General features: G+C 40.4%; 1 long non-coding RNA gene across 2 annotated transcripts; it reads left to right on the top strand.

Moving 5' to 3' along the window:
• Nucleotides 1–3,423: 3,423 nt before the first annotated feature.
• LOC144248646 (uncharacterized) lies at nt 3,424–13,919 on the top strand. 2 transcript variants are annotated; one of them, XR_013341960.1, is made up of 5 exons: nt 3,424–3,723; nt 11,010–11,073; nt 11,368–11,445; nt 11,989–12,165; nt 12,620–13,919. It is a non-coding gene; the product is annotated as an uncharacterized LOC144248646 (long non-coding RNA). The 2 variants fall into 2 exon arrangements; XR_013341959.1 differs by having other exon boundaries at nt 3,426–3,723; nt 11,989–13,919.
• Nucleotides 13,920–14,287: the final 368 nt, after the last annotated feature.

Genomic DNA, 14,287 nt, shown 5'->3' with positions numbered 1-14,287 from the left:
CCAAGAACCCGGGCATTCTGAGGAGGATGGTGAGTAGCAGATTTACCAGGTTTTGGCCGATGTGCTGTTCAGATTGTGCACTGATGTTTAGTTTTCTTTCCCTTGGCAGACCAAGAGGTGACAGCTGGAACTTACCAGACAGGGAGATGGCGTTCTTCTGCACCCAACAGGGATTTGCATCCCCAGATATGTGCAAGATAAGTGGAGGGTTATGACCCACCGAGGGGCGTGATAAGCGAGGTGCCAGGTTGGGACTCCCCAGGAGGGGTTTTTCAGTCAGTTTGGAATTGGGGACGTCCAAGAAGTGTCTCCTTAGACCATCTAAAGGCGAAAAGTGTCTGTTTTGACCTTAGTGCTGAGGCATGCAGGGCAGAGCAGTTCCGATGAGTGTCCTGTCACATGTCTCTGGTGCACTCTGTGTTGTTTGGGTCTCTCGGTCCTTGCAGATATTCTTCTCATCAAGAGCTCTCTCTCCCTGTCCTGTCCCCTGGTTTGTCACATCCTGTCCTGTGTCACAGGTGTCTGCACGTATTTGTCCCACAGCTGCTCTGCCCTGCTGCATAGCCTGTAATAACACAAGTCCTGGGGACTTGAAATTTGTCATTTGCAGGGTGTAGTTGGGCTCTAGATTGTATGGGGAGATTGACATAACATGTTTGGTGATGCTAAGTTGTCCTGCAGCCATTTGACACTAGTCCTAACTTCCTTTCACATGAAGACAGTTCGAATCTGTGGCAGAGAGCCCCAGTTCTGGAGGAGGGTTTTCCCATGATCAGGTCAGTCATTGTTTGCACTTGCAGGAGCAGCCTAAATGGTAACCGTGTTACAGCAGTGTTCTTTGCCTTTATTTTTAGGTGGTCCAGGCAGATAGCAGCAGTCAAGGCCAAGTGTGCCAGGTGAGCAGTGGACCAAAGCAGTTGTTTTTGCTCAGCTTTTGGTGGAACTGTAAGCATCCACTGTTGTTTGTGTGCTTTAGGGAATCCACTCAGTGTACTCATACCTCTGTCTCCAACTGGCTGATGGACCAGGTTTCATGCACGTGTGGTCTTGCCAGAAGCATTACAGGACCCTGTGACAGAGCCTTCCAATTTTGCATTTCAAGGTCCCCTCCTGGTAACCCACAGGAATGGGCAAGGAGTTGTGGTGAGGCAGGGAAGAGGAGCGAGGGTACCCTCAAGTTGCAGCAATGCCATGTCACCTTGTCTGCCCTTAACCTAGGTGTGCCTTGAGATGACGGTGTCAGAATCCAAGCGCGCCTGAGGTGTGTGGCCCAAGACTTCTTGGGAGACGGTGAGTAGCAGAATTGTCAGGTTCTGGCCCATGTGCTGTTAAGGTGGTGCACTGACGTTTGGTTTTCTTTCTCTTGGCAGAGCAAGAAATAACAGCCTGGTGACAACTGGAACTTCCCAGACAGGCACGAGGCCTCGTTCTGCCCCTGATGGGGATTTGCATCCCCAGATATGTGCAAGATAAGTGGAGAGCTACAACCCACAGAGGGGATGGAAGAGAGGTGCCAGGTTGGGACTCCCCAGGAGGGGTATTTGAGTCAGTTTTGGAGATGGGGATGTCCAAGAAGTGTCTCCTAAGGCCAGCTAAAGGGAAAGTGTCTGTTTTGATCACAGTGCTGAGGTGCTCAGGGCAGAGCAGTTCTGGTGTGTGTCCTGTCACTTGTCTCTGGTGCACTCTGTGTTCTTTGGGTCTCTCGGTCCTTTCTTCTCCTCAAAAGCTCTCTCTGCCTGTCCTGTGTCACGGGTGTCTGCACGTATTTGTCCCACAACTGCTCTGCCCTGCTGCATAGCCTGTAATAGCACAAGTCCTGGGGACTTGAAATTTGTCATTTCCAGGGTGTAGTTGGGCTCTAGATTGTATGGGGAGATTGACATAACATGTTTGGTGCTGTTAAGTTGTCCTGCAGCAGTTTGACACTAGTCCTAACTTCCTTTCAGATGCAGACAGTTCAGGTCAGTGGCAGAGAGCCCCAGTCCTGGGGTGAGGGTGTTGCCATGATCAGGTCAGTCATTGTTTGCATTTGCAGGGGAAGCCTAAAGGGTGACTGTGTTACAGCAGTGTTCTTTGCCTTTATTTTTAGGAGGTCCAGGCAGGTAGCAGCAGTCAAGGCCCTGTGTGCCAGGTGAGCAGTGGACAGAAGCAGTTGTTCTTGCTCAGGTTTCAGGTTTTGGTGTAATTGTAAGCATCCATTGTTGTTTGTGTGCTTTAGGGAATCCACTCAGAGTATGCCAAGCCCCTGTCACCAACAGCTGATGGCCTGGATTTCCTGTGCTTGTGAGCTCTCAGGAAGTATTGCAGGACTCTGTGATGAAGCCTTGAAATTTTGTATTTCAAGATTGCATCAGAGTTGCCTTTGGCAATGGCTGAGGAGTTGCGGTGAGTCGCCGAGGTAGGGAGGGGGAGCCAAGGTCCACTCGTGTTTCAGCAATGCCGAGTCTCTTTGTCTCTTCTTAACCCAGGCAGACCCTGCGATGACGGTGGCAGCCTCTGAGCCTGGCCAAAGTGTGCGGCCCGAGCGTTCTCAGGAGAATGGTGAGTAGCAGGATTGCTGGGTTTTGTCCATTGTGCAGCTAAGATCATGCAGTGATGTTTGGTGTTCTCGATTGTAGCTGAGCACGGGACCACAGCCCGGTGACCATAGGACATTCCCCGCAGGCGAGGCAGCCTCCATTGCCAGGCGACGTGGATTCTCATCCCCAGATGCCAGAGAGATAAGTGGAGGGCTAAGGCCCGCAGAGGGGGTGAAAGCGGGGTGCTGGGAGGGCCTTTAGGATCAGGTTTGGGGGCAGGGATGTGCAAGAAGTGTCCCCTTAGGCCAGCTAAAGGGAAAGTGTCTGTTTTGATCACAGTGCTGAGGTGCTCAGGGCAGAGCAGTTCTGGTGTGTGTCCTGTCACTTGTCTCTGGTGCACTCTGTTCTTTGGGTCTCTCGGTCCTTTCTTCTCCTCAAAAGCTCTCTCTCCCTGTCCTGTGTCACGGGTGTCTGCACGTATTTGTCCCACAACTGCTCTGCCCTGCTGCATAGCCTGTAATAGCACAAGTCCTGGGGACTTGAAATTTGTCATTTGCAGGGTGTAGTTGGGCTCTAGATTGTATGGGGAGATTGACATAACATGTTTGGTGATGCTAAGTTGTCCTGCAGCCGTTTGACACTAGTCCTAACTTCCTTTCAGATGCTGACAACTCCAATCAGTGGCAGAGAGTCCCAGTCCTGGGGGCGGGTTTTCTTGTATCTTGTATCTCTGTCGGCTTACATTGTATGCACTTATGTTGCACCTACCTGTGTCGGCTTCTATTGTATGTGTGTATGTTGCGCCTACCTATGTTGTCTTATATTGTTTGTGCTTATACTGTATGTACCTACGTTGCCTTATGTTGTTTGTGCTTATACTGTATGTACCTACGATGGCTTATGTTGTATGCACCTCTGTTGTGGCAATTGTGATCGGAGCTGCCTTGCCCGGGCACGTAGTCACGCTCAGGTAGAGCAGTTATAAAGCTTTGCCGTTCATCTGTTCTCTACGGGGTTTGGGGTACAACACTGATGGGCCCAGAGTTGGTATAGCTCCTAGCTCTCAGATAGTCAGTCACTGACCGCCTCCCCTTGTCTCGTAGGTCCCCGGGTCCCTACAGAATTTCCTGGAATCTACCATTTGACATGGAGGTCCTGCGGTCAGAAGAAGCGTTTAAGCATATTCTTCAGTGCAGCGTTTCACGTAAGGGTGGCAGCCAGCGTGTCAGCAGAAGAATGTGTGAGAGTGTGACTGTCTGTGTCTGTCTGTGAGAGTTTGTGTGTGCTTGTGTCTGCAGCTGTGTGTGTGTGTGTGTGTGTGTGTGGAGCAGTTCCAACCTTGTGTGTATGGCCTTTGCCTTTCAGGGGGGGTTTTCATCAGGCAGGAGGATTTTTTGGGAGTCTCTGGAGCGAGTTGCCGTGAATGTGAGTTTGTGCGTAACGCGAAGGGGGCGTGCACGTCGGCGGAGCGTTTTGCGCCGTTTTTGTTCCGGGTGCGTCATAACAATAAAAGTGTTGTGGACTTTTCTGAAATGGAGACACGGTTATATTGTGTCAATATGTATTTTCCTTGTAATACATTATATTGTTCTGTCTTTGCAGTTGTTCCTGTATTTTGATGTATTTTGCTGTATGTAAATTGGACTTGTACTTGTGTGCCTAGGTATGATGTATTCTTTGTTGTATTTGTCTCTGTACTTGCATTTGTATGCATTGTTTCCCTGTGTATTGCTGAAGTTTAAATTAAGGGAATAAAGATTAATCAGCCCTAATAATGATGCCTCTTACCCTCTGTCCTGCCCACCATTCATCTCCTGTCTTTCTTTGGTGTGGTTGAGTCGTATCATTCTCACCCTTTTTCTCCCTTTGCCTCTTACTTTCCTCTTTAGTCTATTCCTCACTTTATCCTTCCATGTGTAACTCTTTGTCTCTGGCTGTGTTTTCCTTTGTTTCCATTTCTAAGACATCTCTATGTTTCTCTAACCCTATTTCCTTCTCACCCTGTCTATTTTCTTCCATTCCTCTACATGTATTTCCCCATGTCTCTTTGTCTCTTTCAATCTAGGTTTCACTATGTTTTCTTCTTTTTTTTCTCTTTGTCAGCCTTTGTCTTTCTAACACTTGCTATCATTGTCTTTGTCTCTGACCCTTTTTCCTTTTCTGTCCAACTTTAACTTTTTTGTCTAACTCTCTATTTCTTTCTCTCTTGAACCCTACCTTGTGTTCAGTCTCTCCATTTGTTTTCCTGTAGGTTTTCAGCTCTATTTCTTCTTTTTCTTGTCTCTCTATTTGCTTTTCTCTTTCATTTCAAGTGCTTCCTTTTCTGATTGTCTTTCACTCTTTTTCTCTTTACCCCACCTTTCTTTCCTCTTTCTCTGCCTTTCTCTTTCTAATCTGACTTTTTTGGTTTTTCTTTTTATCTCTGACTCTTCTTTTTCTTGCTTTGTTTTCTTCTTACTCTCTCCTCTTCCTTTTCTTCTCAGTCTTTCTTCTTCTCACTCTCTCCTCTTCCTTTTCTTCTCAGTCTTTCTTCTTCTCACTCTCTCCTCTTCCTTTTCTTCTCAGTCTTTCTTCTTCTCACTCTCTCCTCTTCCTTTTCTTCTCAGTTTTTCTTCTCACTCTCTCCTCTTTCTTCTCACTCTCTCCTCTTTCTTCTCACTCTCTCCTCTTTTTCTTCCTCTTACGCTCTCCTCCTCCCTCTCTCCTCTTACTCTTCCTCTTACGCTCTCCTCCTCACTCTCTCCTCTTTTTCTTCCTCTTACGCTCTCCTCCTCACTCTCTCCTCTTTTTCTTCCTCTTAGGCTAAATACTTGTATCAAACATTTTAAACAGCTCTTTTATACAGAAGTGAATACATTAAAAGAGAAAGGGAAAGAAAATAACTGGTAATATATTTCAAAAGTCAAACCAGTATTTAATTTCTGCATCAAGTATTGCAATCAAAGACACCTAAAAGATTCACCTTTCCATAAAATCAAGGTTTTAGTTATTGAGATGGTGGTTTACTTATTTAGGTGGTTGTTTTTTGTCCTTCTAACAGCTTGTATTTTTAACTGTTTAGTCCATCAGCAGACAGACACCCTGTCCATCTTAACAGGCCATAAAAATAGTGCAGGTGATGACATTGGTTAGCAACCTTTTCTTCATCATCATCATCATCATCTCACATTAACCTAGAGAGACGAAAGGCACAAGGAATTCAAATTATTAGCTTTGAGAACTGAAATAAAAATCTTCTTTCTACAATTAGCCTACATATAGTGGCATTAGAAATACCACTTTAAGTTCTGAAAGTACCGGAAGGAATTTATACCCAAAGGATCCTAATTCTTTGGTAAGTCAAAGCTGCCATTTGTACCTGTGAACACTATCACTTGGAGAAAATGCAACACTTAGGAAGAGTTTTAATTGTTTTTTTCATTACTTGACTGTGTCATTTTTTCTGAAGTTTTTACAGCTTCTTGCATTCAAATGAAGGAAGATTAAGGCTGGATGGTTAAGGTTGTAATGCAGCATTTCAAAGTAATATTTGTGAAGATGTACTAGAAACTGCATTGCTTAGAAACCTATTATTTCAGTAATCCTTTCTCAGAACTTCACAAAGGTCCTCTTATTGTGTCTCTGATAAATAAAATGTGATTTCTATTTAGAAAGAATTAAGGTAGTGAAGACTAACTAGAGAAGAACATGCAACCTTATAGATACTGAGGCAAAAAATAAAGCAAAATGGTTAGTTGCTGGTTCCAACTGGTATTTTTAAGTCTGTATGGCTAAGCATCTCTATCTTAAATTTGTGATCTTTCTGCAATTTTGTATTTATGGGGCTTATGCCTGTTCAGAGTAATTAGTGTCATTTACATTAGAACAAATACTGAAATACAAAAAATGAAAAGTTATTGGCAAATGGGATACAGAGTAGCAAATCTGGAAATTAGACGCTGCTGATATTTATCTGTAATGAAATTTGGCATAGGACCAGCAATAGCCAGAAGTAGGTAGAATATCCTGTGATACAGCATCTGAAATTCATCAAAACCCCCCCTCCAAATTACCTTTGGTATTGTAAAAGTTTCCATTCTTTTTATTATTTGTACTTTATTAGAGGCATCTTGTCAGTACTACTTTTTCTTAGCCTTATCCGGAGATGCTTTCTTATGTCTGACTCCTGAAAGTCTCTGTGCAGAACCAGAGTTCTGCAGAGCTTTTCCCCCTGTATTCCTTCCCTTTTCTGTCTTCCCAAAAGCTTTTGGGATTATGGCTTTTACACCATAATTTACTTAATTGCCTTTTCGTGTCAGAGAATTCTTATGCATATAACATCTCATTTTTAACTACCTGCTTGGTATTGCTACAACATCAAAGAACTTATAAAATTATTCTTTGTTCTCTTATTAGATTTTTTGCTTTGTCCTTACAGAATCTTCTCTGATAAATAGAAGTGGTAGTGCTTTTTATTTACTGCCTTAATTTCCTGCAATAAAAAAACACTCTATGTTCATTAATCATTCAACGACAAAGGGTATTCTGTATTGGAGCCAAAATTGTATACGTTTCTAAGCAACTACAGCATTTTGCTTTATTTTCTTAAATCTGTTTCAGAGCTTTGATCAAATTGCACTCTCCAATTGTTTTCCAAAGGGTGTAATAAGAGAAAAAAATAACCATTTTTATAATGAAATTTCAAGCCAATAAAATCCTTAAAGGAAATTTGATTCTGTAAATGAGGACTAGGAAGAGGAAGGTCATAAGAAGTTACATCATCTGAGTTTAACCATCCCCTTAGCACACTGATCTAAAACAGGAAAAGCGTATGAAAAACTGCAGAGGTGTCTTCTGAGAAGGTATATGCACATTTCACATACTTCTTGTTCTGTATCTTTCTTCTAAACAGTGATTAAAGCAGCTCCCAGTACAGATCTGTAACAAATTCATGAGCAAATCTGATAAGACGTGTCTTTGAGTAAACTGTGAACCTAACCTGACAACTAAGATAACTAGTTTGTCAGTTGATCTAACCGCACCATTCTTTTCTCCTGTATCTGGTTTCTTTTCTTCAGAATTAACCCAGTACTTTCTCCCCCATCGTGCTTTACAAACAACCTCCCTATCTGCTTTTTGTGCCCTATGAAGCCAAGAGGAGCAGTGATGCACAGGAACACTGAAACTCCAATGTCTGGTCAACTAAATCTGGATGATGCTCTTTAGGAGCAGCAGAATGATTTTCTAACTGCAAAAACTGTTATAATACCACTTATTTAAACTTGATTTCCTGTTCACTTGTGAATTGATTATTTGACCTTAAATTGTTATGGTTTTTTTGACCATAAAGCCAGTTCTGATTTGCTGAGTTGATGCCGTAGAAAATACTTATATTTACATGGTTCAGCTGTTCGCAGGTAAAGTTGCATGATTCAATAGCCACTGGACATGCTGAGTTCTGACTGGCGTGTTAAAATTTTTCTAATATGTGGGAACTCAAAATGTCTCTCAGACATTTTTAGAGGTTCCAGGCCTTGGTCAGAGGCATTCTAGACCCTGGCAGACAGCTGAAAAACAGCTGTGATTTTGAGTTTGAGCCATGGAATGAATTGCCAACTTTGGAGGTGGAACAAGCAATCACAAAAGGTTAGATAGTATAGTAAAAGTAGTTACAAAGTAGAGGGGAAATTTTTTTAGTATTGTACAGGGGGGTTTTAACGCATGTACATGGGGGTCAGAAGTTCTAAGATGGAGGAAAGTGGGCTGATCCTGTTCTTCCTCCTTCTTTTTCCTTACCTCCATGTTCTTGGTGATGTTGGCACTCACAGATTGGTTTAGAGTAGAAAAACACTTGGCAACGTAGGTAGTAGGTATTGGGGAATAATTATAAACGTGTTATACGTAATATATCTTATAAAAGATAGCAGCAGCCCTGGGCGGAGAGGGAGACGAAGAAGGCAGCAGATCGAGAGGATGTCAGGGGGTGTGTGTGCCTCTACCCAGGCCGCTGATCAAACAGCCGCAGTCCAAGAACATAATCTGTTAGATAACTAGCGATAAACTGCCTTGAGACCGAACAGCTAAAGCCTGCGGAGTTTTTCTTTGGAAGCACGGGTGGGAGGAGGAATTTCACCACCACATGAGACCCCAGAGCAAGGCCGGGGTTCTCACAGTAATAAAGATGCACCCTTTGTTTATCCACCTTTGTCATTTATACATCCAGCTGTGAAGCTCTCCAGCTTTGCAGTGCTGTTTACTAGGACAATTGAATACCATAACTTCCCAAATTTTGTGTACGTGACCAATCAATATGCAGATTTTATAGCCATAATTTCACACACAGATAATTTGTTAATTGGGCTGCATGCTAAGCTGAGGAAAGCAACACAGCAAATAGTTTTTGCTTTTTGATAGTTTCTGCCATGTCGAGCTCTCATTCTGTCCATTGGTAATGATTGTACCTCTCATGGGAGGAAATCTGACGGACAAACATACAAAACAATCCACTATTTGGCATAGAGGGAACTAACAACAATAGCCGAAGTTTAATATTTTGCTTCCTTTGTCACCTAAGGGTGTGGAAGGTATTCTAGTTCATTGAGTTTATATTCTGTCACTGATCTTTAGCTGAGGGACACAAAGATATATGTGTTATGCGTGTTTGCATATTTATGTGTTTATATATGCATGTAGATATAGACATATAAAAACACATAAATACACACAGGTGGGGGTGTATGTATATGTATGTATTTATATATATATATGCCTGAGGTCATATGTGTGTGGGATTCAGTTTATGTTCTGTTAAACCCAGCCCTCTGTGTGTGTGTGTGTTTGCACCTCGTCCACAGGAGCTGGTTACAGTCCTGGCTATTGAACTGTTGTTGTTTTCAAGCTGTAATTTATTTGGTAATGATATACAATGTTTCACAGTGATAAGGAGTCAATAATGAATATGTTATGCTTTAACATCATAAAGACATCCTTAGGAAAAAGTCCCTGTCTTTCTCCAACAGTGATCCATATGGTGTGCTACTAAAAGGAGAAGATCTCTGAGTGAACAAATGTGAAATAGTACAGACTTAATCTTTATTGCTCTTTTCCTATCAAGATAGCCTTTGTTGTCTGGCCTATGAAGACACTGCAAGACTACTCACTCATACAGCATTGTTTTATTGTTCACTTTTCTTTTCTCTAAAGCAGACCGGGGTTGTTTTTTTCTTTTTCCTTTGCATATGTCTTAAGAAGTTGACCTTTAGCTTTACTAATGCAATTAATAGTTTTTGCTTCCTATCTCCTATAAATGATGTTGGTGAAATAGGTCACCTGATTTCATGTTCTAGTAGGTACAGTCAGAGAAAATTCTGGCTATGTAAATTATCATATTTAATTAGCATTATTTCTATCCTCTTTATTACACATTTTGCAATACTATTGATTGTTGGACCTAGAGTATCTTTTGTCCTCAAGCCACACACCTAGAAGTCACCTAAATCTTCATTTTTTCTGAGGATAATTCAGCTTGGAATATTTTTTTTTAAATCTAAATTAAGAGTAAATAATTTAAATGGAAGTTTTGACAGGACCACACGTATAAGGTTTTGAAGTATTTCAAGACTACGAAAAATTGCTACCCTGTCATCTGACTTTTTAGTCTTTATCTAAGACATAAACCACGTGTTTGTTTGATGTTTGATTTTTTGTCATAAAAGGAGTAGGTGCTTTATCAATAGACTTTATTTTAATCAATACTGCCTTGATTATTCCCTACATGAATCCAATTTTTATTTCTACTGTCTAGAGTGGGAAAATATGAGAAAGAGTTCCCCACATCAAATCCATCTGCATCATCTCAGAGGCTGCCTTCAGTAGCTTAAACATGACTAAACCCCTCCCACTGTTACACTGGAAAGAGTCTTGCTGACTCAAAACTTTAAAAAAACCTTGTAGTTTTCACTCCATTTAAATGTGTCACTTTTAATAGCAAAACAAGTAGAGAAATTCCAATGTGAACTCATTTTAGAGCAATGACCAAGTATTATGAATATTTGACTGCATTTAATCTTTCAGTTCCTTTTCTTATTGCATCCTTAATCCTACTCCTGAAGGGACTTGGATTTAAATACAGTAGAATTTCCAGTGTTGAGCAAATCTCTGGTTTCATACCTGAAGATCTCCTTAGTTCAAAAATCCACTTTGTAATTAATTTTATTTATGCTGTGCAACTCTGCTTTCCCAGATATTAAAAAACATATTGGCAAAGAATATGACATTATTTCTTGAATAAAATGACAGGAAGTAATGCAGCAAGATTTTCTGCCTTGAGAGTCACCTGACTTCTCCATTCAGTGACTTTATATTCCTATTCAGGGATTATTATACCTAAGAGATCCAGAGTATAGCCAAGAGAATAGTAATAGAGAAGTTCTAACTAATGCTGATTTTCTACTGTTTGTTACTATTTCCTCACCCATAAAAGGCACTTGTAATTAATTTTCTGTTCCCTAGGACCACCTGTAGAAGTAAACTTCACTATTGGTGATGAGATTTAAACACGAAGAAAAAAAGCTGGGTAAGTATGAAGTTGTTAAACTCGCTGTCACAAGACTGTATTGTTGAAGACTGTTACAGGGATGATGGGAGTCTGGGATAAGTTTAGCTATGAAAACTTAGTTCCATTTCATTAAGTAGGCTTAAAAGAAGACCCAAATTGGGTTGGTTTTTTGCTGTTGTTGTTGGGGTTTTTTTGGTATTTTGGTTTTTTTTTGGTGGTTTTTTTTTTGGGTTTTTTTTTTTTTTTTTTTTTTTTAACGGAATATTTTTGGAAAAAATATGAAGTAGTTATCTCTGACATTTCTATTGACAGGTTGCCAAGACATGTCTGGGGAATCGTAATGATTCAACATCTCGTTTGGAAGCAGCAGAAACAGAGACAAGCTTTCAGGTATTCTCTTCCAGAGTAATTTGTGGGGTTTTACTAAAAAGTCTCATGAGATTCAGTTACTTAAAGTATACTTACACATTCTTCACCAAGTTCTGTCTCAAAAGAGAAGACTACTTAATTCAGACTTTGTCTGTGTCTGATTGCAATTGACCTGTTCAAAATGATTTCTGGCTGGTAACAACTTGCAAACTATGAAATATTTGGAAAGCTGGTAGTCAAATGAATTAGTAGTCAAATTACTTAATTTGACAGTGTGATGTGTATAGCCCTGGAAGCAGGAGTAAGGAGAGTTATCCAAAATAATTAAATATTAAATACCTATGTGGTTGTTTTCATACATATATACATAAAATATGCAGTGATATGAAGCTGTATGTAGCATCAGACTTGTATGGTTTTGCACTGTGAAGGTTGTTAATGATGCTTTCTTAGAGATCAGGACCCTTTTCTAGGGACAATTCCATTGCCATGGAATTTTAACAGACTTTTTTATTTCTGTTTATGTATATATGTATTCTATACACCATGTTTTTACCTTTACAGAAGTTTCACAGCCCTCCATGGACTAAACCTGAAGATGAAAAATCACCTGAAAAAAAAGAGAAAAAATACGTAGAATCAGTTAGTACACCAGAATAAAAACTCTAAATGCTGCTAACCTACATTGAAAAATGCCAATCACTTCATGTTCTGCTAGCACAAAGGCATGAAATGTCCCAGGTTTCTAAAGCATGCGTTTTTCACTATTCTATGAATGTCTGTAAATTAGTCTATAACAGACCATTTAGTACCTTCCAGCAATAATCCAAAATTGATGTTTGAAGAAGTGCTTTGTAAAGCAGTCCAGTTTTTGAACTCTTGTTCTACCTTATCAGTAATTGTATACTATAAATTACCTGTTTTGTAAACAACAGTCATTCTCAAGTATGTTTCTCACTGTTTTATTTCATGTAATTTTGTGGCAGATTCGGTTCTAATATTAAGAGGCAGTCAATGTGGAGGGGGGGAAGATATCTGTGTAACCATATTTGAAGTACAATCCTTAAGTGCAACTGCAAAAAGACAACTGTGTGTGTGGGGGGGGGGTCCATGTATGCTTACCTTTTAGTAATTCCATCTCAAATCTACTTACTTACACAATAAAATATGCTTATTGTGTTCTTTCTTTCCTCAGTGCTATCTTAACTAGTTCATTTTTGAACACTGAAAAGCTGACAGAATTGGATTTTAAGGGATGGAGATGGAGAGAATCATTACTTTAAGGATTCAAGCAAAAAAATGTGCAGGTGGTACTGAGTTACAGTGTCATAGCTTGGATGGCAGCCGTGGGAAGTCGGTTTCATCCCTTGTGTTTGTGCTGATCTCGACGGGATGGAATACACTTCCAAGGGGAAAGCCCTGTTTGGTCCACTACAGTTGGCCTTTGATCACTCCATCGGGGAGGATTGATTGGAATCAGCTCTGTCACTCATGGATTCTTTTCGTTTCTCCTTAGTCACACTCTATGACAAGAAAGCAGAAAAGAAAGGGAGAAGAGAGAATGTTTTTCTTTTTTGGGTGCATGTCATTGTTGGTCTAATTTAAGAATTCATATGCCATATCTTTTTGAGATGCAAATCTTTCAGGAATGGATGCAATGCTATCTATCCCTAGCAAGAAGTGTCTTAAGCATTTGTAACTTGTAAACTTCCACCTTTGTCTTAATGCACACCTCAGCACATTTTCAACTAGATTTGAAGTAGTTATAATAATTTACTTTGTCTTGCTTTGTATCAGTTTAAAAGCAAATAGACAAATCTTTTATTTGACTTAGTGATGCTCTGTCTTCAGTTTTAGCATTTAAGACTTTACCTCTCCTTCAACAGTCTCCTTCAATACCTCCTTGTCCTTGCTGGTGTGAAAAATGCATATTTTATGATTGGCTTTTCTCAAAGGCTATAATGAATATTATAAGTGTAATGTTAGAAAGTTATGCTGTGTTCATTTGCTTAAGTAGTGTGTTAAATACAGTTTTAGGTTCTAACATAATGTTAAAATAGAGACTATGTAGGTGGGGAAGTTTTTTTTTTAGGAATGAGATACTTACTTCAAAGAACACCTAAATCTTCCAAAGGAGAGGAATTTATGGCTTCTTATCAGAAGAAGCTAATTTCTTCAGGCCTTACTCGAAGACACCAAGGGATTAAAGGAAACAATTAACATACAACAAACAGAGTTTCTTGTTTAAAATAGAATGCATTCATAACCATAAAGGATATATAAATATGCAACAAGTATATTAGTTTAAGGGTGATTCCTTTATTCACAAGTCATGCTTTTCGTAGCTTAATGTCCGAGAACATCCGGACGTCCGTAATTCTTTACTTTTTTTATTGTCTTGTAATTGTCCTAACTCTAAGCTTTAGTACTCTAATGATATTATTATTTTTATAGCCATTTTATTATTATTAAACTTTTAAAATTTTAAAAACCAAGCGATTAGCGTTTTTTTTCACACTGGTATGAGTAATCTTTCACCCTGACATTTTGTATGTGCTCCTCTACTCAAAGATAGATAGTTGCAGTTTCTCTGCCTCGAGAAAACACAATTTTAAAAACTAAAAAACCTCATGAGCTGACCAAATGATGACAAAGTACGGCTTAAGACTATCCATGTGAAGAGTCAAAACACATGAAATCATGGCTACAAAGTTTATTTCTCTTGATTTCCTGATGCCCCTGGAATGATTTGGGTCTCAGGAGGCACCTGGGAGCCTCCGTTTGTGTCCTGGGCGGGGCCGTGGCTCTAAAAGGGGTAAAGGCTGGAGGAAGGGGGGTCCGGGGGGGAGAGGGAGCAGGGGCT

This window comes from Lonchura striata, unplaced genomic scaffold (assembly GCF_046129695.1).
Source record: "Lonchura striata isolate bLonStr1 unplaced genomic scaffold, bLonStr1.mat Scaffold_225, whole genome shotgun sequence".
In the NCBI taxonomy this organism is placed as follows: domain Eukaryota; kingdom Metazoa; phylum Chordata; class Aves; order Passeriformes; family Estrildidae; genus Lonchura; species Lonchura striata.
The sequence above is the reverse complement of the archived record's forward strand: the minus strand, read 5'-3'. Positions and strand labels throughout refer to the sequence as shown.